The sequence below is a fragment of the Dromiciops gliroides genome, chromosome 4 (assembly GCF_019393635.1).
Source record: "Dromiciops gliroides isolate mDroGli1 chromosome 4, mDroGli1.pri, whole genome shotgun sequence".
In the NCBI taxonomy this organism is placed as follows: domain Eukaryota; kingdom Metazoa; phylum Chordata; class Mammalia; order Microbiotheria; family Microbiotheriidae; genus Dromiciops; species Dromiciops gliroides.
Window position 1 is genome coordinate 402,383,673 of NC_057864.1, and position 25,242 is coordinate 402,408,914.

A 25,242-nucleotide genomic window follows, 5' to 3' on the forward strand; every position below is an offset into this window, starting at 1 on the left:
GGCATCTCAGATGGTGTTAAACTTGTAACCTAAATCCATGGCCAAAATCCTTTCTTCCTTCGGGGTACTGTAACCCCAAGACTTTACCCAATTTTCTTTGCCCATATGAACTCTTTGTTGAGACCCAAGTCCAAATTCAACTGTGCTGCTTATTTAGTCTTGCTGAAAAGCATAGAAGCAAGCCAGATTCTTACTTACAATGTCTCCTTCGATGGGACATTCAGAGAGAAGAAGGTGGAAAGAGAATTGTTATAAACACTATATATTGAATACTGTTTGAGAGAGATGGGAGGAAAGAGGAGAAAACCTTAGTGTTTTCATTTAAACTGTTCTCTGCATTTTTCAAAGGCTTTGTGACCTGTTTTTCTCTTCACCAACCACTTACCAGCTTTCAGTGCCATTTTTACAAGGTGGCCCGAGGAGGTCAGTTCATGTAACATTCCAGTGTGTTTATGAGGAGCCTTCAACACTGCTCCGTTCATGTTTGTGCATACACACGCACATGTGTTGGGAACCAAAGGGGCAACAGAGCAACCAATTTTAATTAAATCAATTAATTAGAAGTCATGTAGACTTCAGCAATGTGTGTGTGTGTGTGTGTGTGTGTGTGTACCAAAGGTAAGATCCCATATTTTAACTCCATAGCAAATATCTTATTCTTTCTGAACATTCTGAACAATATTTCTCTAATCTTTGGAGTCTGGGCCACAATTACAAGAAAGTTTGTTGGATAGAAAGAACCCTTTGTTTTTTTCACTCCCCTCCTAGGTTAGCTTTGTGTTAGGGTTGTAGTAGGAGTAATAGATGGTCACTGGAAGATCTTTTTGGCCCTCGAGACTCTTCTATCTCTTCTCTGTTTCCTATGGCATCTAGGTAGAGAGCTGGACCTGGAGTCAGGAAGAATTGAGTTCAAATTTGACCTCAGATACATCTAGCTCTGTGATCCTGGGCAAGTCACTTAACCTCTGTCTGCCTCAGTTTCTTCAACTATAAAATGGGCTAATAATGATTCCTACTAACAGGGTTAATGTGAGGGTCAAATGAGATAATCTTTGTAAAGCATTTAGCATAATGCCTGACACATAGTTGACACTTAATAAATGCTGTTCCCTTTCCTTTCCCTTTGGGAGCCCACTCTGCTATCCCCATTCTCTCTCCTGACCCATCATGGACAGCCTGGAACAAAACTTGTGTGCTCATTTAAAAAAAATCTTTTGGTTACATTTTGATTTCCTTTCCTGCCTACACCAACTACCTTAGAGAAGGTCAATATTTCATGTAGATATAAATGTGGAACCATACAATATATACTTCCATATATCTATATATCTATATCAGTTCTTTCTCTGAAGGTGGATAGCATTTTCTTTTATAATTCCTTTGTAGTTGATTTGAATGATCATATCCCTCAGAATAGCTTGGTTCATTCAGGGTTACTCTTGGAACAATACTGCTGTTTCTGTAATACAGCTTTCTCTTGGTTTTGCTCATTTCATTCTGCATTATTTCATGCAAGTCTTTCCATGTTTTTCTAAAACCAACCTGCTTGTCATTTTTTTTTTTTTGGTGAGGCAATTGGGGTTAAGTGACTTGCCCAGGGTCACATAGCTAGTAAGTGTCAAGGGTCTGAGGCTGGACTTGAACTCAGGTCCTCCTGAATCCAGGGCTGGTGCTCTATCCACTGCTCCACCTAGCTGCCCCCTGCTTGTCATTTCTTACAGCACAGTAGTATTTCATCACAATCATATACCACAACTTATTTAGCCATTCCCAAATTGGTAGGCATCCTCTCGATTTCCAGTTCTTTGCCACCACAAAGAGAGCAGCTATAAATGTTTTAGAACATATAAGATCTTTTTCTTTTTCCCTGATCACCTTGGAAAACAGACCTAATAGTGGTATTGCTGGGTCAAAGGGTATATACAGTTTTATAACTCTTTGGCATAATTCCAAACTGATCTCCAAAATGGTTCCATTTTACAATTCTACCAACAATGTATTAGTGTCCCAATTTTTCCACATCCCCTCCAGTATTGGTTATTTTCCCTTTCTATCATTTTAGCCAATCTGATAGCTGTGAGATGGTACCTCAGAGTTGGTTTAATTTACATTTCTTTAATTAGTAATGTTAAAGATAAAATTAAAATGACCTCTGATCTCTACTGTATTTATTTTATTTTTTTTTGTTTTGTTTTGCGGGCAATGAGGGTTAAGTGACTTGCCCAGGGTCACACAGCTAGTAAGTGTCAAATGTCTGAGGCCAGATTTTGAACTCAGGTCTTTCTGAATCCAGGGCCAGTGCTTTATCCACTGTGCCACCTAGCTTCCCCTATTGTATTGATTTTATAATGTAATTAGTATTTATGCTGCATTGATTTTTAGAATTATCAGTATATGCCATAAAAATACTCTGTCCCAATCTCAATTGGTTTAGAGGTATAGTTGAATGGGAGTGATGCTATGGCTTTCAACTAACCCCAGAGACATTTTGCTTGCTAACTAGTTTAACCTAGGACCCCTGCTTTGTTTATTTGCAAACAAAGAACTAGTTTAGACTGAGCTCCTCCAGAAGGTACCTCTGTACCTTGTCTCTCCTGGTCAAAATTAGGGGTGGTTTAGTCTCTCTTAAAGGGATAGCTAACCAGAATGATCCTGATTGGAGTGGTTCTGATTTTCTAGCCAAGACCACTAAAGGTAGTTTAGGCCCAGAAAACAATGAACATTCCTTAATTGTCAGAGAGGGGAATGATCAGCCGCAACTGATGGCCAAGTCATTTCTCCCAGGGGTAAGGCTTATCAGCTACCCCCTCCTCCTTCTCCTTTTGGGTCTCAATAAAAATGGTCTTTTTCATCCCATTGGGTTCCCTGGCTTTGCAGCTAATCATGTCACTGTAAATAAACTTGCCAAGAAAAGTTGCCTCAGTGTTATTTTTGTTGCTCAGTCATGTCCAACTCTTCCTGACCCTATTTGGGGTTTTCTTGGCAAAGATACTAGAGTGGTTTGCCCTTTCCCTCTTCAGCTCATTTTACAGATGAGGAACTGAGGCAAATAGGGTTAAGTGACTTGCTCAGGGTCACCCAGCTAGTAAGTGTCTGAGGCCATATTTCAGCTCAGGAAGATGATTCTTTCTGACTTCAGGACTGGCACTCTATCCACTGAGTTGCCCCTTTTACCTGCCATGATTTGGAGCATTTTTCCATATGACTATATATAACTTTGATTTCTTCTCCCCAAAACTGCCCGTTTATATCCTTTGACCATTTATCAATTGATGAATGACTCATAACCTTATAAATTTGCCTTAGTTCTCTATATATTTGAGATATGGGGACTTTATCCAAGACACTGACTATAAAATCTCCCCCCCCCCAATTTTTTTGTTTTCCTTTTAATCTTGGCTACATTGGTTTTATTTGTACATAACCTTTTAAATTTAATTTAATCAAAATTATCCATTTTATGTCCCACAATGCTCTCTATCTCTTGTTTCTTCATAAATTCTCTTATTCATAAATCTGATAGGTAATATTATCCATACTCCTCTAATTTGCTTATGATATGTATCCACTTTGAATTTATCTTGGTAAAGTGTAAGATATTGATCTATACCTAATTTCTGCCTGACTAATTTCTAGTTTTCCTAGCAATTTTTATCATATAGTGAGTTCTTATCACAAAAACTTAAATCTTTGTGATTACCAAACAGGAGGTTACTCTAGTCACTTACTACTGTGTATTGTATTGTGGTGTACAGGGTGTTCAGGGAGGATGAGCACCTCTGGTGTGAGGATTTGCTGAGCCCTTTTTATGGCTGCTCATCCATCTTTGGTGTCCACCTCCTACCCAACTCTCACCTGTAGCTCCAAGAAGCTCTAGCACGTGTAGCTACCACATCCTGGTAAAACCAACTTGGGAGACTGGCTAAACCAGGTTGAAGGGAACTGATGGGCCTCAAACTCACTGTTGAGTAAGGAGGGATGTCTACCTAAGCTTGTGAAGACTTTCTCTAGTGGAATGGGAGGATGAGAACAGTTAGTGCCTATGGCTATGAAGATAGCTAAAGCAGTCTCTGTGGAACTCATAGAGCTTGGTCAGACATTAAAGATGCCCAGATCATCTACCGCATCCTAAAGTATGGCCAGTTGTCTAGACTTTTGTCCTATCAGTGGACTTTGATGACTATGAAGAGAGAATGAGGCTGATGAGTTTGTGCAAATCTGTCTCACTTAAATCCAACTTATACTCAAGTCAAGCCATCACTCTCATGATGTCATTGATCCTCTTTGAAAATGAAGGACAAACAACTGTGTATTATATACCTACTGTGTTCTACTGATCCATCATTCTATTTCTTAGCTAGTACCAGATAATCTCATAGTACAATTTATGATATCATTATGTTAGACCTCCATTGTTTACATTTTTCATTAATTCTTTTGATCTTCTTGACCTTTTGTTCTTCCAAATGAATTTTTAAATGATTTTTTCTAGCTCAACAAAATAATTTTGGGGAGTTTAATTGGGATAGCACTGAATAAGTAGATTAAGTAGAATTGTCATTTTTATTATATTGTGCTCATTCTTAATCTCACTGATGGTGAGATTGCTCCTGACATTAAATTTAAGCCTTGCTTTTAGAAAAGAGGTTTGATAGACATTAAGGTATAGGGAAAAGGGCACTAGGGTTATGGTAAGAAGATCTGGCTTCAAATCACTTATCTGTGTGACCATTGGCATATCACTGAAGCTCATTGCCTCACTGACAAAGTAAAGGTAATAAAACTTCTGCCTACAAGGATAGTACACTCAAGGTACCTCACAGGGTAATCATGAGGAAAAACTTCAAATTCTATAGAAATGTGAACCATATTAAGGTACCGAGTTGATTTGAAGATTGACTTCACGTCTGCACATTTCTTTCATTCTGATTTAACTTTTTTTCCTTAATAGTATTTTCCCCAATTACATGTAAAGATAGTTTTCAGCATTCATTTTTGTAAGATTTTGAGTTGCAATTTTTTCTCCCTTTCTCCCTTCTCTGATCCCCAAGACAGCAAGCAATCTGATAGAGGTTATACATGTACTATCATCTCATTTAACTTCTTGATCCTTAGAATGTGGTTGTGAGTTACAAAAGTGCATTTTTTTTCTCAGGAGAATTCTGGTGTTTCTGCTTCTGGTGTTGAGCAAAACCATAAGGAACAGAGGCTTGAGGACTGAGAAAAATGAAAATTATAGGGTTAGCTGAATCTTTTGAAGTGCCTAGAATGTTTTGGTTTGCATAGCAGGAAAATGATCCACATCTATTCAATTTTTCTTGAGTCTATTTGCCCAACTCTATTTCCCAAAGGAAGAATTTTGAAAACAGAAAGCATGTATTCCCAAACCGATTTACTCTGTCAGCATATTCAAGAGTTCATTCAATCATGTCAGAAAGCAGCTGAACTTTCCAAAGAATTTCTTTGCTTTCTTATCCTCTTCTCAGCACAGTTTCTGGCACACAGTAGGTACTTAATAAATACTAGTTGACTGACTCCTTGCTGAATTTATCTCAAACTGCCATTTTGAAAATATGTGACTTCATAGTTCCAAGGTAATAACCCTACCATAAAATGAACAAAGGAAGATAAGTGATATAGCTACAGGAGTTAGCTGGTTGGAGGACATTGAAGAAATAATTGATAGGAATTATATCAATAATTTTATTCAATAATAATAATAGAAGGATTAAGTCTTCTATCACTTAAACTAGGGGTCAACATAGTATAATAATTAATATGACCACTGATCTGGACCAAAGCTTCTTAAACTGTGGGTCATAATCCCATATGTGGTCATGGAACTGAATGGGGGGGGTCGCAAAAAACCTGGCAACAAAAGTTTGATTTGTATTTTGTATACCTATATGCCCAGGAACGTGTAAAAATTTCTCAAGAGAAAAGGAGTTGTGAATGGAAAAAGTTTAAGAAGACCTTGACTAGACTTCATAGATAAGTCAAAATTAGCAATAAGGCAGAAACTAGATGAAATAAATACTTTTATTTTACCCTGTATCAAATTTTTATCTTAAGACTGGCATGATCTTCAATAATACTCTCAATTTCCTGTACAGAACAATAAAAAGGGTGGTAAGAGATAGTTTTATTTCCCTTTAAAGAGCCTTCATTGAACCCCTATTTCTTCCCAATAAAATTAGGGGAGTGAATTTACTGAACCTACTTGTGACAGTAGATATTGGACAGATATGTCCAATATGTGAGGAAGCTATTGGCCTCCGGGACTCAATCTGGAACTGCTTTCTCATCTCAGTGATATGGTGAGGAATAGAATCAAACAAAAAGGGAAGACCTTGTCTCCTACTTGAATGGCTCTGTGGAAGGAAAGGTGGGGAAGAAGGGTGCAGCTGCATCCTCTGCAAATATTTGGTTCCAACTGCTGGTAGACAGCCACTGTTTATACGAAAGAATTCTACCTGGAGTGGAGGGCAGCCAAGGACATTAAATCCCTGTGTCTCAACAACAGCCTTTTGGCCCCAGAAGGAATGAAAACGTCACATATTCCATCAATTTATGGCTCCAGCCTCTAACTTTTTCATTTGGGAGGGATCCTTTACCCAGTTTTCAGAATGGTATTTTACTCCCAGAGCCAGATGACACTGTAAAGTGTTCAATAACACCATGAGATTTGGCAATAAAGATAAGCATTGTCATTCCTGTAGGGCACCGAATGAAACACTCCCATACATACTCTGCCACTGCTGTCCTTGATCTAGTGGGATTATTATCCAAGGCACAATGTCATTTTGAATAGACTAGTGGAAACCAGCCAAATAGGTCCAATAAATTGAATGTTCCAGGGTTGGAAGGGGGCACTTCCACCAGATTTAATAATTCTTGACCATAAGAACCATACTGCCACTGTCATTAATGTCATTATATCCTTTGAAAATAGATAATTCTACTTTTCCACTGGCCAGAGGAGGAAAAATTGAAAAAATATCAAATAATATGATAGTCAAAGCTCTGGGAAGTAGGGATCCAGCTAATGATTCATTATTATCAATTTGAAAATCAACTGCAGGTATGCAGATCTCATGAGGAAACTTGATTAGCTAAATCAGGGACATATCTATGCCTCTGTCTATCTAAAACACATTACCAGCATGAGATAATATGCGGAATAGATATAATTTTAAAATTATTTTAGCAGGGCAAGAATGACTTTATCCTTATTTAAATTGAGAAGTACTATTTTACTTCAGAGAGAAATGATCCATACATTATTTTATTTTGCTCGTCATGTAGAATGACATATATGTGTGTGTACATACATAAATACACATATTTATATATTTAAAGTACACGTGGCCATTAGCAAAGCTTTTGCTCCAATTCACAATTCCAAGCTGCAAATGGTAGTGAAGACTTGGAAGTCTTTTTGTAACTCAGTTCTGAGAACTCTTTTCAGAACTACTTGAAGGTCTGATCTTGCCCCTTGGAAGTGTAATCTTGACCTCTCCTTTTGTTCTAAAACAGAATCTCTTAGATGAAATGACTCAACTTTATCTTATGGTGAGAAATAAAAATCTCCACTTCTTTTAGCCAAGGCACAAATAGGCAACATACAATTGTTCCACAGTTACCAAGAAGTTGTAGTGCATCAGAATTTCAGTCTTTTTTTACTTCCTTCCTTAGTTTATTCTTTTTTAAATAATAATTAACATTTAAAAAAGTAATTTAGAGGCAGCTAGATGGTGCAGTGGTTAAAGCACCGGCCCTGGATTCAGGAGGACCTGAGTTCAAATCTGGCCTTAGACACTTGACATTTACTAGCTGTGTGACTGTGGGCAAGTCACTTAACCCCCATTGCCTAAAAACAAACAAAAAGACAAAGAAAAAGTAATTTAATATTTTCCAGTTACATATAAGGATAGGTATCAAGATTTGTTTTCACAGGAATTTTAGTTCCAAATGTTTTTTCTCCCACCCTCCCTTCCCTCCCCAGAATTTCAGTCTTAAAGTCCTTTATGCTCATCATATGCAAAGTAGATAACTGGAAACAAGGACACTTTGGTCATCTTTACTCTGAGTGAACGGCTTGCTTTTTCAGAATTTCTCACATAACTATTTCTGATTCCTCTCTTCTCAGAGACTAAAATTGTCCCACTCAAAAAGAAGCACCATCTCATACTTGAAAAAGGAACTCCTATCCATGTATTTAACAAATGATTAAAAAGCTTTACTTAAAGACCTCCTAAGGCACCCCATTCTGATGTAGGAGGCTAAAAAGGGTTAAGAGATAACCTAACACTTGATCAATAGTAGCTAAAAGGGTTAACAGAGAAACTAAGATTTGAGTTTTTAATCAGCAAAACACTATCAACAGAAGCCTAAGGAGACAGTAAGCAGGGACCGTTAATCATTAATAGCCATTAATATCCATTAATATTCCTAGAAGACAGGACCCAGAAACTGCATCTAGAAATCAGATCTTAAAGTAAAGAAATATCCTAAACAGAGAGACCCTCGGGGTCTGACAAGTTTACACATGTCTTTATGAACATGTGCAGAAAAGACCAAATGTGTCTTTAGGTTCACCTTATGATGTTTAAACCCCAAAACCACATCCCTGAGGAAAAAATTACCTGCATTGAAGGAAGTCTTAGGACCCCAAGACATCCAAATTAGGATATGAACCTCCCTAAGGAGGAGATTAAGATAATGAGGAGATAACCTGCTTTTCTACTACTACTATAAATATAATCGTTTTTCTTCTTCCTACTTGAGACACCTTGCTTTTCTCCTTTGAGTGCTCTCCCTGTGGCCACCAGTCTTCTAATAAAACTTAGGAAATGGAATCATTGAGTCTTGTAATTCTTTGGGATGCTTAATGATCTATTTGATCAATTAAATCCACCCCTCTACATCAACTCTACTTTGGAAAAACTAGGAATTTCTTCCATATATTCAACTGAAATCTACCTTGTTGGCATTATTCTGGCATCATTATTCATTATTCCAGAATCAAACAAAACAAGTCTGATCTCTTTTCAAAGTGACTATTCTTAAAATATTTTAATATAGTTATCATGTTCCTCCCTTAGTTTTTTCTTTTCCAGGGTAATAATACACCCCCCCCACCCAGTTCATTTAACCAAACCTTATATGATATGATTTTATGGGTCTTCTTCACATTTTCAGTTTTCCTTTTCTGAATGTTCTACTTTATCCATTTTCCTTTCTGAAAATGGGGTATCCAGAACTAAAAACAATATCCTAGATGTAGTCTGAATAGGGCAGAGTACAATAGGATTATAAGCTGTCTTTAAAAATTATCCCTTTCTTAATGTAGCTGTTATATTACATTATTGATTCATATTGAACTTGAAGACAACTAAAACCCCGGATTCTTTTTTTCAAATAGCATTTTACCCCCTTTCTGCCATCTTGTACTTAAGAAGGTTTTTTTTTTTTAACACAAGTATAAGACTTAGTTTATTCCTATTAACTTTTATTTACTGATGGAAAATACAAAAGTGAAAGTAATAGTAAAGAGTTGGAATTAGTAAAACTTCATATTCTCCTTTCCCCCTTCTCTACCAAATTCTTACTCATCCTTTAAAACCCAAATAGAATATAATTTCTTCAAATAAAACTGCCCTGATTTCTACCCCCCATGCCCAGTCAGTAATGATACTAATATGGGACAGCTAGGTGGCGCAGTGGATAGAGCCCCGGCCCTGGATTCGGGAGGACCTGAGTTCAAATCTGGCCTCAGACACTTAACACTTACCAGCTATGTGCCCCTGGGCAAGTCACTTAACCCCACTTGCCTCACCAAAAAATACAAATAAAATAAAATAAAGTAATGATACTAATATAATGTTTTGCACCTCTGTAATGAGATGAACCACTTCAATATCTTTGTCAAGAAGACCCTAAATGGAGTCACAAAGAACTGGACGTGAATGAAATGCCTGAACAATACCAATGTACTTCTTGTGTTGCTTTATCCCCTAGTTAGTTATTTGTGAATGGACAGACAGTCTTGAAGTGTTGCAATTGTTATAATGCTACAGTTGGAATCAGGCCTATGTCCTACCCAACTTTATATACCACCCGTGTGACCATGGAGTAAATTCCTTAACCTCTTTGAGCCTCAGGTGGGTTTCTATGACCGTAACTTATATACAATTTACAATCTGCATCAGTAGAAACAATTCCCATATTACAAAATAGTCTTCAATGTTGTAAGAAGAGGAATATCTAAGGGGGTCCCCTCACCCCAAGTGTTTTGGCCTAGTACTTTTCCTTAAAAAAGACTGAAACTGTCTTTGAGACTTAATTGGCTCAGGGACTAAAGGCTCAGAGTATTGACATAGCTTCTTTTTTTTTTTTTTTTTGGCAGGGCAATGAGGGTTAAGTGACTTGCCCAGGGTCACACAGCTAGTAAGTGTCAAGTGTCTGAGGCTGGATTTGAACTCAGGTCCTCCTGAATCCTGGACCGGTGCTCCATCTACTGCGCCACCTAGCTGCCCCGTGACATAGCTTCTTGATCAGAAGAGTACCAAAAATCAATGAGTCTCTCCAGCTGGGCCCTGACACTTCTGGCTGGAAACTAGAATCCTAATCAACTCCAGGATAGGAAAGTTATACTTAAGTAAATCAAGGCTATCTCTGTTCTGAATGTCCTTCCTATTATGTGAATGAGTAAACTTCTTTTATTTGTTGCTAAATCTTCCACAAATATCTCATTCCTTTGCAGTGCTGAACCTGAAGGACCAGCTTGGCTGACCCAGGCATGCCACGTCTGTCATGTCCATAGGTTCCTAGAACTAGAAGAGACCTCATAGAACATTTACTAGAATCACCTTATTTTACAGATAAGCTGAGGCCTTGCCCAACATCACACAGGTCAGGTATTAAGCATTATAAGGACAGGGACCATAATGTCTTATCTAAGTTTTTTTTTTTTTTGGTTTGTTTTCTTTTTCTTTTTTTTTTGCAGGGCAATGAGGGTTGAGTGATTTGCCCAGGGTCACACAGCTAGTTAAGTGTCAAGTGTCTGAGGCTGGATTTGAACTCAGGTCCTCCTGAATCCAAGGTCAGTGCTTTATCCACTGCGCCACCTAGCTGCCCCATTATCTAAGCTTTTTTTTTTTTTAATCTCTCCAACCACTTAGCACTACTGCTCTCTGAATCTAGGAAATATTGATCTTTTTTCTTCTTAATGGTCTCTCCTTTGATTTCCCTTGTATTATACTTATTTGTGTACATTTTGTATCCCTTCCTGCTAGAATGTAAGCTGCTTGAGGGCAGGGACTTTGTCTATATATCCTTGATACTTAACCTAGTGCCTTAAGATTACAGGGGACCTTTTGCTGGCACTGGTGGCAGCTGCCACTAATTGGCAACTAACTCTATTGCTGATAAATAGCTCTAGCTTGCAGTTCCAAGACTGAGAAGAGTGCTTGTGGTTTGTCACAAGGGAGCAAAGGCCCTGTTCACAGTTCCAGGGCCAAGAGGCACCAGCACTTGTGACTACAGTGGAGCAGGGACCTGGGGAAAAAGAAAACAGAATGTAGAGGAGGAGAGCAGTGACCACACCTCCCGGATAATAATACCGCCTTGGAAGCACTGAAAACTTACAGACCTCCAGAACTAGCTGTGAAAACAGCAGCATGAAAAACCTAAAGTTTGGCGTAGTGCCTCCTCACCGCCAAGGTGATCAGAGCCCACATTTGACATGAAGTTCAACGTTAAGAAATAGGCTGGGGGAGTGCCAGTGTGGCGGTGGTCGGTAGTGCGCATGCGTGGGCACGGCACCACTTGATTGGTGGTGGGGTCTGGTTGCGGAGCCGGCAGGACGGTGGAGCCATTCTGGCCTCGGTGGCATAGGTGATCTCGCGCTTCCTGGAGGAGTACATGAGCACCATGCCGCAGCGCCTGAAGATCCTGGATGCCTACCTGATCTACATCCTGCTGACCAGGGCGCTGCAGTTCGGTTACTGTCTCCTCGTGGGGATCTTCCCCTTCAACTCCTTCCTTTCCAGCTTCATCTTCAGTGTGGGAAGCTTCATCCTGGCGGTCTATCTGAGGATACAGATCAACCCACAGAACAAGGGAGATTTCCAGGGCATCTCTCCAGAACGAGCTTTTGGTGACTTCCTCTTTGCTAGCACCATCCTGCATCTTGAGGTCATGAATTTTGTTGGTTGAATCCTTCCCATTCACTGAAACATGGAGAAATAAAGAACAGTGTTTTCACTTCATGGTTTCCTCGGATAGAAATGACATCCGCTTGAGGACAAGCAGATTTTCATACTTCAGACTTAAAACTTACTGCAGACATTTTATTTCGAAATTCAAGGTGGGAAACACAGGGAAGATTCTCTGCCATCCTTTCTCTGAAATACTTTGTAATGAGCATTTAACACCATGACCTCTGCCATCCCCTCACTGTAATAACGTGTTTGGCCTTCTAAATAAAGTACTTCTTGTTAGTCCTCACCCCCCCCCCCAAAAAAAAAAGAGAAAGAAATAGGCTGGGGAAATGACCAAACAACAAAAAATGAACTTAACCATAAAAAATTACAACAGTGGTAGAGAAGACCAAGACAAACTCAGAAGAAGACAATAATATGAAAGCAGCTACAAGTAAAGCCTGAAAGAAAAATGCTAATTGGACCAAATACTAGCAAGAAATCCTAGAAGAGTTAAAGAAAGAGATGAGGAGGGAAGGAAAAATTGGGGGTGGGGGTGGGGGTGGGGATTGAGAGTGATACAAAAAAAATAGAGAAGAAAACTAACAGCTTAGTAGAAGAGACACACACACACACACACACACACACAATCCTAAAGATAATAGCACTTTCAAAACAGAATTGGCTTAATGGCAAAATAGTTATAAATTTCTTTTTTTCTTTAAAGGCAATTAGAGTTAACTAACTTGCCTATGGTCACACAGCTACTAAGTATTTGAGGCTGAATTTGAACTCAGGTCCTCCTGACTCCAGGACCAATGCTCTATCCACTTTACCATGTAGCTGCCTTGAGGCACAAATTTCACTGGAAAAAAAAGAAACTCCATTAAAACCAGAATAGGCCAAATGGAAAAGGAAGTACAAAAGTTCACTGAAGAAAATAAATCCTTAAAAATTAGAATTAGGCAAGTTTAAGTTAATCACCCAATAAGACATCAAAAAAACAATAAAACAAAGTTAAAAGAAGGAAAATTAGAAGAAAATGTGAAATATCTCATTGGAAAAACAACTAACCTCGAAAATATATCAAGGAGAGATAATTTAAGAATTATTGGACTATTTGAAAGCCATGATCAAAAAAAGAGCCTAGACACATTTCAAAAAATTATAAATAAAAACTTCCCTTATATCTTAGATCCAGAGGATAAAATGGAAATTGAAAAAAAAAATCTACAGATCAACTCCTTAAAGAGATCCCAAAGTGAAAACTCCCAGGAATATTGTATCCAAATTTCGGAACTCCCAAGTCAAGGAGAAATTATGGCAAGCAGCCAGAAAGAAATAATTCAAGTATCATGGAGTCACAGTCAGGATCACACAAGATTTAGCAGCTTCCACATTAAAGAGGAGGGCTTAGAATATGATATTCTGGAGGGCAAAAGAACTAGGATTACAACCAAGAATAATTTACCCAGCAAAACTGAGTCTAATCCTTCAGGGGGAAAATAGATATTTAATGATATAGAGGACTTTCAAGCATTCCTGATGAAAAGACCAGCGCTGAATAGAAAATTTGACATTTAAACACAAGACTAAAGAGAAGCATAAAAAAATAAACATGAAAGAGTGAGCATGAGACTCAAAGGAGTTAAACTTCTTACATTCCTTTATGAGAAGATGAAACACATAACTCCTAAGAACTTTATCATTATTAGGGCAGTTAGAAGGAGTTTGCACAGACAGTGGGCATGACTGTGAGATGATTATATTGGGATGATATAGAAAAGAATATAGGGGCAAGAAAGAGGGATGCATTGGGAGAAAGGAGAAGGGAGAGGTGGAATAGGGCAGATTTTCTCACATAAAGGATATGCACAAGAAAGAGCTTTTATAGTGGAGGGGAAAATGGGGGAGTGGGCAATGCCTGAACTTCATTCTCATCAGAGTTGGTTCAAGGAGAGAAAAATACATATGTAAACTCAATTGGGAATAGGGAGATAGAAAGGGAAAGAGGTAAAAGATATGGGGGGATGATAAGAGGAAGTATGGATTTCGAGAGGCAGTGGAAAACAAGACAGGCTTTTGAGGAGAGAGAAAAAGAGAGAAGGATAAACAGAAGATCATAACTGTGAACATGAATAATATAACACAGCGATCATAACTGTGAACATGAATGGAATGGGCTGACCCATAGAATGGAAGTAAATAGCAGAATGCATTGGAAATCAGCATTCAATAATAGGTTGTATATGAAGAAAAACACTTGAGATAGAAAGACACATGTAGATTTGAAAAGAAGGGCTGGAACAGAGTCTATTATGCTTTAACTGAAGTGAAGAGAGCAAGGCTGGAAATCATCATCCCAGAAAAAGTAAAAGCAAAAATAGATCTAATTGAAACAGATAAGCAGGGAAACTACATCTTGCAAAAGGTACCATAGACAATGAAGTGATATCAAAAAAATTTAAAGCAAATTTCTTTGATAAAGTTAGGTGGTGCAGTGGATAAAGCACTGGCCCTGGATTCAGGAGCACCTGAGTTCAAATCAGGCCTTACTAGCTGTGTGACCCTGGGCAAGTCACTTAACCCTCATTGCCCTGCCCCCAAAAAGATAAAGGCCACATTTCTCAAATATATAGGCAGCTGAATCAAATTTATAAAAATAAGAGCCATCCCCAATTGATAAATGGTCGGAGGATATGAATAACAAGTTTTCAGAAGAAGAAATCAAAGCAATCTATAATCATATGGGAAAATAATCTACATCACTATGGATTAGAGAATGGTAAATTAAAACAACTCTGAGGTATGATCCCACACCTATGAGAAATGACAATGCTAGAGGGGATGAGGGAAAATAGGTTTATTAATGAATTGTTGGTTGAGTAGTGAACTGGTCCAACCATTCTGGAGGACAGGCTAGAACTATGCCCAGAGGGCTATAAAATTGTGCATACCCTTTTATTCAGCAATACCACTACTAGATCTATACCCCCAAAGAGGTCAAAGAAAAAGGAAAAGGACTTATATGTGCAAAAATATTTATAATAGCTCTTTTTGTGTTGACAAAGAAATAGAAATTGAGATGATGCTTATCAATTGGAGAATGGTTGAACAAATTGTGGCATGTAATTGTGAACAAGTACTATTGTGCTATAAGAGATAGTGAGGGGGGGCGGTTTTGGGGGGAAAAACATGACAAGACCTATATAAACTAATGTCAAGTGAAGTGAGAACAACCAGATCATTGTGCACAGTAACAGCAATATTGTAATGATGATCAGCTGTGAAAAGTCTTGGCTACTCTGAACGATACAGAGACCCAAATCAATTCTAAAGGACTCATGATGAACAAGTGGTATCCACCTCCAGAGAGAACACTGATGAGCTTGCTTTATTCCTTCCTCTCTCTCTCTCTCTCTCCCCCTCCCTTCCTTCCTTCTGCTTTTTTTAGTGATATGACTGATATGGAAATGTTTTGCATGATTTAACATGTATTTTTGATATATTGTTTGCCTTTTCAGTGGGTAGGGAAGGAGAGAATCTGGAACTCAAAAATTAAAAAGAAAAGAATGTTAAAAATAAATAATAAATTTAAAAAAAGGAAATAAGAGGTAGTTAGATATATTTTAAACACGCATATTTAACTGCCCTCTCACCTGAGTTTTTGGGTTCTCTCAATCTAACTCTTATCTGAATTATAGTCAGAAATTTTCTTGTAACTTTGATATTAGCCTTGGTGCAGGAAAATTATTTTCAGGGGCTTCACTCAGCAAAATTACAAAAAAAGAGCTAGGTGGAGCTGTGGTAAGGAGACACTTCTCAACCCTTTCATCATGCCCCTCATATTCCATGAAAATCATAGGGACTTGGGGACAGCTAGGTGGCGCAGTGGATAGAGCACTGGCCCTGGAGTCAGGAGTGCCTGAGTACTCCTCAGACACTTAACACTTACTAGCTTTGTGACCCTGGGCAAGTCACTTAACCCCAATTGCCTCACTTTAAAAAAATCACAAGGACTGGATTTGAAGGGAAAAAAAAAAACAAAAAAGGGCTTGTGACCTTTGTCCAATTCCACACCAGTAACCAAAATTGTTATATTTTCAGTTTTTTGTGACCGAGAATTTTTTTTTAATATACAGCCCCAATGAAGCCAGCCTACTCTTCCAGTCTCCTCTAAATTAGTTGCGATTGGTTATATTCTATGCCTATATTAATCTCCAAGTAAATGGCTGTTTCTAAGCACAGATGGCTCTCCTTGAGTTGTCAAAATACTCTTCTAAGGAGATCAGATAACAACGAACTTGGCTAGTATATGTATCAGAAGAAAGTGTTGGAAAAGCTTTTAATGCCCAACCTACAAGTAGACTGCTGGGAAGCCAAATAGGCAGGCGCTCAGGGTGTTCAATGTCTAAATGCCCTATGACTGAGAGAAAAGTCAATGTTTTCTTGAAAGTGAGAAGGAATCGATAACATTTAAGTTTTAGTTAGAAAGATACTCAATTGTACCTTGGTGTTTCACATATTTTGTTTCCTATTGTACCTCATTATGTTTTTGTTTATCCATCTGCCATAGTGAGTAGTTAATTAATTTATACTATTATTAATTGGTTTCTTAAATTACTCTCAATCTTTGATTTCATCAATATAGGGAACATTCATTGAGGAAATTGCCTCTATCATCAGAATGTTCTGCATCTTAAACTCTTAGAGAGTTGTCCCACGCACAGGAAGGTTAATTGAATTGCCCAAGGTCATATAACCATGTGCTAGGGTTTGGGGGGCAGGGAGTGAGAAGGGGATTTGACCCTGTCTTCCTGACTCTGAGGTTGACTCTTTCACAATTCCACTATGATACTTCTCTACTAACATTTTTCATTTTAAAGTAGTGGTTCTTAATCTTGTTTATACCATAGACCCCTTTGGCAATCTGGTAAAGTCTACAGACCTTCTTCTCAGAATGTTTTAAAGAATAAAATAAAATACACAGGATAACAAAAGAAACCAATTATATTGAAATCCAGTTATCAAAATGTTTTTGAAAAATAAATTGAATTTAAATGAATTAAATAAGTTTATTTTAAAAATAAGAGTCATGGGTAAGAGCCCTTGTTTTAAAGCATGCTTGTATATGGAAGCATGTGCTATTCCTATTTTTCTTATTTATCCACACTTGGGAAAGTGATTCTATCTACTTGGCACATATGCCCAAGAAAGAAGTACAAGCTTTTTTGAGGACAGGCACTGGTTTTTGTCTTTATAGTCCTAGGGTGAGAGCACAATGCTTTGTACATAGTAGGTGTTTAATAACTACTTGTTAAATTGAACTGATTGAAATTCTGTGTCAGTTCTTGGAATCACATGTATAGTTGCTATTCATTGTTTAGTCGTGCCTGACTCTTTATGACACCATTTGGGGTTTTCTTGGCAAAGATACTGGAGAGTGCTTTGCTATTTCCTTCTGCAGCTCATTTGACAGATGAGGAAACTGAGGCAAACAGGGTTCAGTGACTTGCCCAGGGTCATACAGCTAGTAAGTGTCTGAAGCCAGATTTGAACTTAGGGAGGGGAGTCTTCCTGACTCTAGGACCTGCACTTTATCCATTGAAGGAAATATGGTACAGTATTCCATTTCTAAACTTGTTAGGTCAGGGCAAATGCCACACAGAAAGAGAAGAGAGGGAACATAAGAATCTCCTACATGGGTGGAGAAATGTATTTTGATTAGCTACCCCTTCCTCTACTCTCAATTGTTCCCTTTGCCCTGTTAAAGACAAAGCCTATGCTGATCATCTGGTTATTTTTTCTATTCTAAAAAGGAAACAATGATGGGGAGAAAAGGATTTGAGGGGAAAACATTTGTTTTTCTTCTAGAAAACTGCCTGTTGCCCCCCTCTGACCATCAGTCAATGTCCAAATACACTGGATGTTCTGACCCTAGCCACCCCAGTCCCCAGGGTCCAGGAATATTCTGCAGACTGTGGGTTTCCTTTCAGGCCCCTTACATATTGCTGCCTCCCTTAAACACCTCAAAAGTCCCTCCAAAGCTCACACAAATCTCTAAAGTTCTTGAACTGCTATCAGGGCATAGCTTGTGCTGCAAAAGAATGTGGATGCTTACTTCTTGCCATTGTAAATATTTTTGAAGATGCGTGTGCACTACTTCAAGGGCTGATGAGGTTTTCCTTTGGTTTCCCAACAACCAAACAAATGGCTAGCTTGTCATCTGCAAATTTTTCAGTCAGGCATCAGCAAGAACATTCATTTGGTGGGATAGTAACTCAAAGGAGATTTCACCAAAAGTCAACATTTCCTAGCATTTGTAATCTGTTTGGAGAAAAAAAAATAGAATGAAATGTAGAATCTTCCCATTTTAAAGCTAGAAAGAACCATAGAAACCATCTTGTCCAATCCCTCCCTTTGCAGATGAAGGAACTAAGTCTCAAAGGGGTTAAGTGACTTGTCCAATGTCACACAGGTATGTAAATTATGTGACCTTGGTTAAATCACTTACTCTCCCCTGGTTTCAGTTTCCTCATTTGTAGAATAAAGGGTTGGGTAAGATGCTGCTTCTGCTAATAATAATAAAATTAATAATAACAATAACATTTATATAGAACCTACTATATGCCAGGCACTGTGCTAAATGCTTTAGAAATGATTGTCACAACAACCCTGGCAGGTAGGTGCTATTATTCCCATCTTATAGATTAGGAAATTGAGGCAAATGGAGGTTAAATGATTTGCTCCAGGTCACAAAGCTTAACAAGAGTTCTTTGATGGATGTGTGATCTCATAAGTGTGAGTATCCCCTTCAAGAATTCAGATCACAAGTCAACTTTGCCTTTTTATCCTGTTCAATTTCATCCCATAATTTTCTATAGGGAATCCAATCAACATATGAGAGGGGAACGTTCTCTTGGCATTGACTGGACACCAGTGGAATACTTAGGATAATTATCTATTATTCTTTCCTATTGCCAGGTGGCCTGTTCACTTCTTTTGCTAATCATGGAATTGCTAATCCGTGAAGATCTTCATTGTTCTTTTAATTATATAAGTTTTAAAAAGATTTTGGTGGGGAACTTCTGGAGCAGAGCCAAGATTGTGGAGGAAAGGCAGTGAGCTCTCGAACGCATGACAATATCACTCCAAAAACCATCCAAATAATGCCATAGGACAATGCCTGGAGCAGCAAAACCCACAGAAGAATGTGCTGAAATCATCTTCTAACCAAGGAAGGTCAGAAGGAGGGAGCTGCTGTGCTAAGACAGGAGTGGAACCTAACCCCACAGTCACCCTGACACAGATCCAGTCCCAGGAAGGCCTCAACAGAGAAGGAGACCCCCAGAGCCTTTGAATCAGCTGAAGTGTCAGTGTCAACTGGAACTAAGCTCACAGTCTGGTGAGAGGGCTGAGCCCTTGGCAGGGGGGAGACTACAGGGGTCTATGTTAGTTCTGAGGCAGAACTTGGGTTTTTCACCCCTGCTGGGAACCAGGAGGCAGGCTTGAGTAGCAGTGGTCCAGACAGGATTGGGGCACAGGCCCATCAGAGTTGACAACCACAACACACAAAGCTGGTTGATTAGCAAGTTGGTCTGGGGTCATCTAAGGACCAGGGAACATGTCAGGTGAGTGAAGAAAATGATCCTCCTTAAATTATACCACCTGGGACTTCTGAAGCTTGGGATATTGCAGCCTAGAAACAGTGACCTACTTTAAGGAGCTAAAAGTCAAGTAAAAGAAGGGCAAGATGAGCAGACAGAGAAAGGTGAGGACCATAGAAAGTTTCTTCAGTGACAAGGAAGATCGAGGTGCATCCTCAGAGGAAGATGTCAATGTCAGGGCCCCTATATCTAAAGCTTCCAAGAAAAAGATTTTGGTATTCCATGATTACTTCACCTGAAGAATAGTGCTGTTACAAAGATAAGCTTTTCTTTGAAGTTTGGTGTCATTGTATAAACTGCTCTCCTGGTTCTACTCACTTCCATTTTGCATCAGTTCATACAAGTCTCCCCAGGTTTTCTGAAAGCACAGCACAACAGTATTCCATTATATTCATATATTGCACCTTAGTTTGGTGTCGTTAAAAATACTATGCAATTTCCTAGAGGCAATCTGACCTTTCCACCTCTCCCTGTCCAATTTTGGGCCTAATTCACTGTTCATCTGAAATGTCTGCCCAACGTATATTTGCTAAAGGACCAACTCAATGGATCGTCCATTCAATTGCTTATCATGGTATGAAAAATGGGCATTTTTCTTCCACTTTATTTTCACCAGGGTGGATCATTAGACTGAATACTTTTGAAAAACAAAGAGGAGAGGAAAACAATTTGTTTGGTGTTCTAACCATTGTGAATAAGGCAGCTTTTTTGCAGAGCTTGCTAGTGAAAGTGTAGGTGTGTGTGGCCCTGAGGATACTATCCAGAATGATGACAATCTCAGAAGACAAGATGCCTGAGTTTTGAGTTGGAAGGGAACTTTGAGATCATTTAATCCAACCCTTCTTTTTTTTTCAGAAGAGGAAACTGAGGCTCAGAGAGGTGAAGCAACTTACTCAGGATCACATAGCTGTTTAGTGACAGAGCCAGAAATAGAACCAGGATGTTCTTTCATGGAGGATGAAGCAGCTGTTCTTTGTCATTCCTGAGTTGCTAGAAAATCCTGCTCATTGTTCAGCCTGTATGATCAGTTTGCCAATAAATCATAGGGTGATGAAGGTTTTGCCTCCAAATCTGGACAGACTGGAGTTTCTTTGAAAAGTTTAGTCATTTGGCAAGAATTTAACATTTGGAGATATCCTTCTAGTTGCAGTTCTTTGTGTTTTGCCACTTGCTGGTGGTCACCCTGGAAAGTAGGCTGCTGTAAAGTTTCAGGGACCCTCCTTGGGTTTTTTTTCTTGCCTGGCCCAACCTCCCTCTTGATGTTCAGGAAGGTTCACGACTACTCTTTGACTCAGAAGTCTCATTTAGAAAACAAATGCCCTGGCCCAGGCTCTTTAGCCAATGTTTGCTTGGCCTATCAGATTCCAGGGACAGATATTGGGTGACTTGCCCACAGCCAAACAGTAAGCAATACTCTTTTGGAGTTTTGTTTCATTTGGTAACTAGGTTTAATATATGCAAGGCTGAAGGCGCTTCACAAAAACATGCAGTTTCACTCGGGCATTTGCTTTTTGGTTGTGCACTTAAGCAGAATATTCAAAGAAAGGCCCTGGGAAGTAAAACAATACACAAATATTGTTAATTTTTTTCCCTTCTGACACTCACTTACCAGGCTATCCATCCTCTGCCTCTCATTCATCCCATCTAAAAACAAGCGCAACAAAGAGCAGAGGGTGAACCAAACTAACCTCCAAAATGGTGTTCCAGAATGTTTATGCCACTGTGAGTGAATACAGCCCTTTCTTCATCTTTGTAAAGAGCTTGATCCTTTGTGGGCGGCTTAAGATCATCTGGCAGACCCCAGAGGCTTTTCTCATACTCAGACACGGTTGCTTGGCTCTTAAAACCAGTTTCAGATGCTTCCAGTGAGGGGCGACCACCCAAGCCAATAGGCAGCCAGGGACATTCAATCCCACTCCAATTTATGTCAGTGTGCCAGTGACGAAATCCACGACTCTCTTTGCGACTTCTCTCTCTGCTCGTCTGACTGAGTCAGCCAGCTTCTGCCAGGAATGCCAGGAGCAGCAGCAGGTGTCTCTTCCTTTTACCCTTTGTGGAAACAACCTTCAGCTCCAAGACACAACTCAGCAATGTCACAGACGTCATCACAGGGCTCACCGCCCCTGTCCACTTGCGCCATTGTAAACCAAACCAGAATCCCAAACCTCCACGCAATTACTATTGGCAGACTTGATTTTGAAATGCCTGGCATCCTGGTTACGGCTAGCTAATAAATAGTGATGGGCAGTCGTGCTCTGTACAGAGTTCAGAATTAGGCCAGGCACATATTGTGAACACACATCTATTTTGTATGCATACAGGGCATACACACACACACACAAACACACACACACACACACACACATACGTACAAATATATTTATCCAAAACTTATCTCATCCGGTTTTTTTCAAACTTGCAATTTCTCTCAAGGTAGATCTGCAGCTTATGGTCTTAGGGTTGTAAATTTGCCCAGGATCACACAATTAGAATGTATTAGAGGCAGAACCTGAACCCAGGTCTTCCCAACTCAAGTCTGGTGTTCTACCCACTATGTTTCCTGTACTATGCTCTATATTGATATTTAGACATCTATGAAGCAACATATACTACATATATAGAATGCCATATGTACATGGCATGTTTTCATATATATACCTATATATACATATATGTGGAGAGAGAGAGAGGGAAGGAAGGAAGGAAGGAAGGATGGAAAAATCTTCCAGGTTATAAGTTTTGGAGGTAACAGCCTGTGTTGGTAAAGTGAGTTTTCTCACCTAGGAATTCTTTATATTTTATATATTATATACTTTATATATAAAGTCACAGGTTCAGACCCTATCCCTACAATACATTAGCATATTCCACCTTTCTATATTCCCTTGTACTCTCCATTTTCCACTATGTGAAGACAAAGAACAGAGTAGGGTAGAGAGTGAAGGGACTTCAGAATCCTAATCTTCACCCTCTACTCTGACCCTTAATAAACAATAATGTAGGGGAAGCTAGGTGGCACAGTGGATAGAGCACCTGCCCTGGATTCAGGAGGACCTGAGTTCAAATCTGGCCTCAGACACTTGACCCTTACTAGCTGTGTGATCCTGGGTAAGTCATTTAACCCCAATTATCTCACAAAAAACCAAAACAAATAAGCAATACTGTAAGACTTAGGGTTACTTTCAGTCAGAAATGTTGTGGGGTTTTTTTTTCTTCCCTTCTTTAGGGAAAAATCCCCTGGCACCACTCCTGATTTGCTATCTTCCTTACTTCCAGGATCTTTGTTAATGGGGTGGTGGGAAGTCAGGGAGGATCCTTCTCCACCGTATGGGTTTGACCTGGTTCTTTTCTATTCCAGCCTTCCCCCTCTAGATTCTCTGGCCAATATAAACTTTTGGCTGCTATAATCGATTACGTGTCATTTCATATTATCTCCTCAATTGTTTCGTGTATGTAAATGTTGATACCCCAACTAGATTGTAAATTCCTTGAGGGTAGGAATTGTGCCTTAGATTTTTTTTTCCCCTTGTATCCACTACAGTGCTTTACATGACAACATCATATAGTAGAATGAGTAGTGGCTTTGGAGTCAGAGGATCTGGGTTCTAATTTTGACTTACTATGTAACTTTGGGCAATTCTTTGAACATTCTATGAACTTCAGTTTCCTATACCTCCCTTTCTTCTTTCATAAGGTTTTAGGGGAATGAGATAATGTACATTGCATTTTGAAAACTGTAAACATTGATCATTCACAAAGTATCATTTATTATTTTATTATTATGTCCATAGTTGTTTCTCAGTCGCTTTTAGTCATATCTGACTCCATGGGATTTTCTTGGCAGAGATACTGGAGTGATTTGCTATTTCCTTTTCCAGTTTAGTTTACAGATGAGCAAACAGAGGTAAATGGGGTTAAGTGACCTGTCCAGGGTCACACAGCTAGTAAGTGCCTGAAGCTAGGTTTGAACTCAGGAAGATGAGTCTTCCTGTTTCCAGGTCTGACACTGTGCACTATGGTGCCACCTAGCTGCCCCAATATCTATAGTAGGCTATGACATTTGTTATAAATTTTTAGATCTAGCTACCACCTATGAAGCTATTGATTTTCTTCTAGGTTCGTGATCTTCATTTAGAATAAAATGCTACCATATCCGGAGTAGTGACTGAGCCATGGATTTGTGGTCTGCATTCTATTAGGTATGGTTAACTGAAAAACACACTCATAAAATTTTAGAGTTATAGAGAATATTAAGGAGCATAGCATGAGGAACTAACTGCCTGATTTCATAAGCAAGAAAACTAAGGTGCAAAAAGGTTAAAAGATTTGCTCAAGATTTCATAGCTAGTTAGTGGAAGAATCAAGACTAGAACTCAGTTCTTCTGACTTCCAGTCCATCCAGTGACATCTGCTATGCTGCATTTCCTTACCAATGAATTATGGTTTTTCTATACTGGTATAGTAGGAAATAGCAATAAACCTGAAGTAAGGAAGTTGGTGTTCTAATACTGGCTCAGCTACTAATTTTTTGTGTTGCTATGGGAAAATTGACTTTTCTATAAAATGAAGAAATTAAACTGGATCATCATAGTCTCTTTCAGGTTTAAATTCTATTATATAATTAGATGTATTTTTCACTAAGCATGAACATTTCACAACTACTACATTGAAAAATAAACATTTGTAAACAAGATTTAAAAAAATTTAAATACTTAGTTAGACACACTTAGGTATTTGTCATGGTGCCTATAGCCAGAGTTCCTGACCACATCTCTGGGGAACATAGTTGTTGTTTGTTCTACATTCTAGAAGAGGACCATGACAACTGGAGGTGATATCATGACTTGCAGTGAATTGGATTTAAGTGAGGGAGGGCTGTGCAAGGTCACCAACCTGACTCTCCTCCAGAGCCATCTGGGTCCAGTAGCAAGAAATATATCAGGATGGTGCTCACTTTGGCAGCACATATACTAAAATTGGAACGATACAGAGAAGATTAGCATGGCTCCTGCGCAAGGATGACATGCAAATTTGTGAAGATATATATCAGGATGATTGGAGATAACCCTTGGATGTTTATTTTAAAGCAATTGGGGTTAAGTCACTTGCCCAGAGTCACTCAGCTAGTATCTGAGATGAAATTTGAACTCAGGTCCCCCCAACTTCAGGGCCAGTGCTCTATCCACTGTGCCACCTAGCTTCCCCTGGGGAACATAGTAACAGTAATGATGAAACCCAAGTAGTAACCAACCACTAAACCCTACCTTGCATATTTAATCCTCTTCAACCCTCTCAGAAGTCTAGATCTTTTATTCCCCCTTCATTTTGAGGATGGATATAATTCTTTCCTCACACTCAGGTTGTGAGAATTT

At 38.9% G+C, this 25,242-nt stretch overlaps 1 non-coding gene and 1 pseudogene across 1 annotated transcript; both read left to right on the forward strand.

Moving 5' to 3' along the window:
• Nucleotides 1–11,809: 11,809 nt before the first annotated feature.
• LOC122726601 lies at nucleotides 11,810–12,219 on the forward strand (annotated as a pseudogene).
• Nucleotides 12,220–24,816: 12,597 nt separating this feature from the next.
• LOC122726921 lies at nucleotides 24,817–24,923 on the forward strand. Its single transcript, XR_006352912.1, has one exon. It is a non-coding gene; the product is annotated as a U6 spliceosomal RNA (small nuclear RNA).
• The last annotated feature ends 319 nt before the right edge of the window (nucleotides 24,924–25,242 follow it).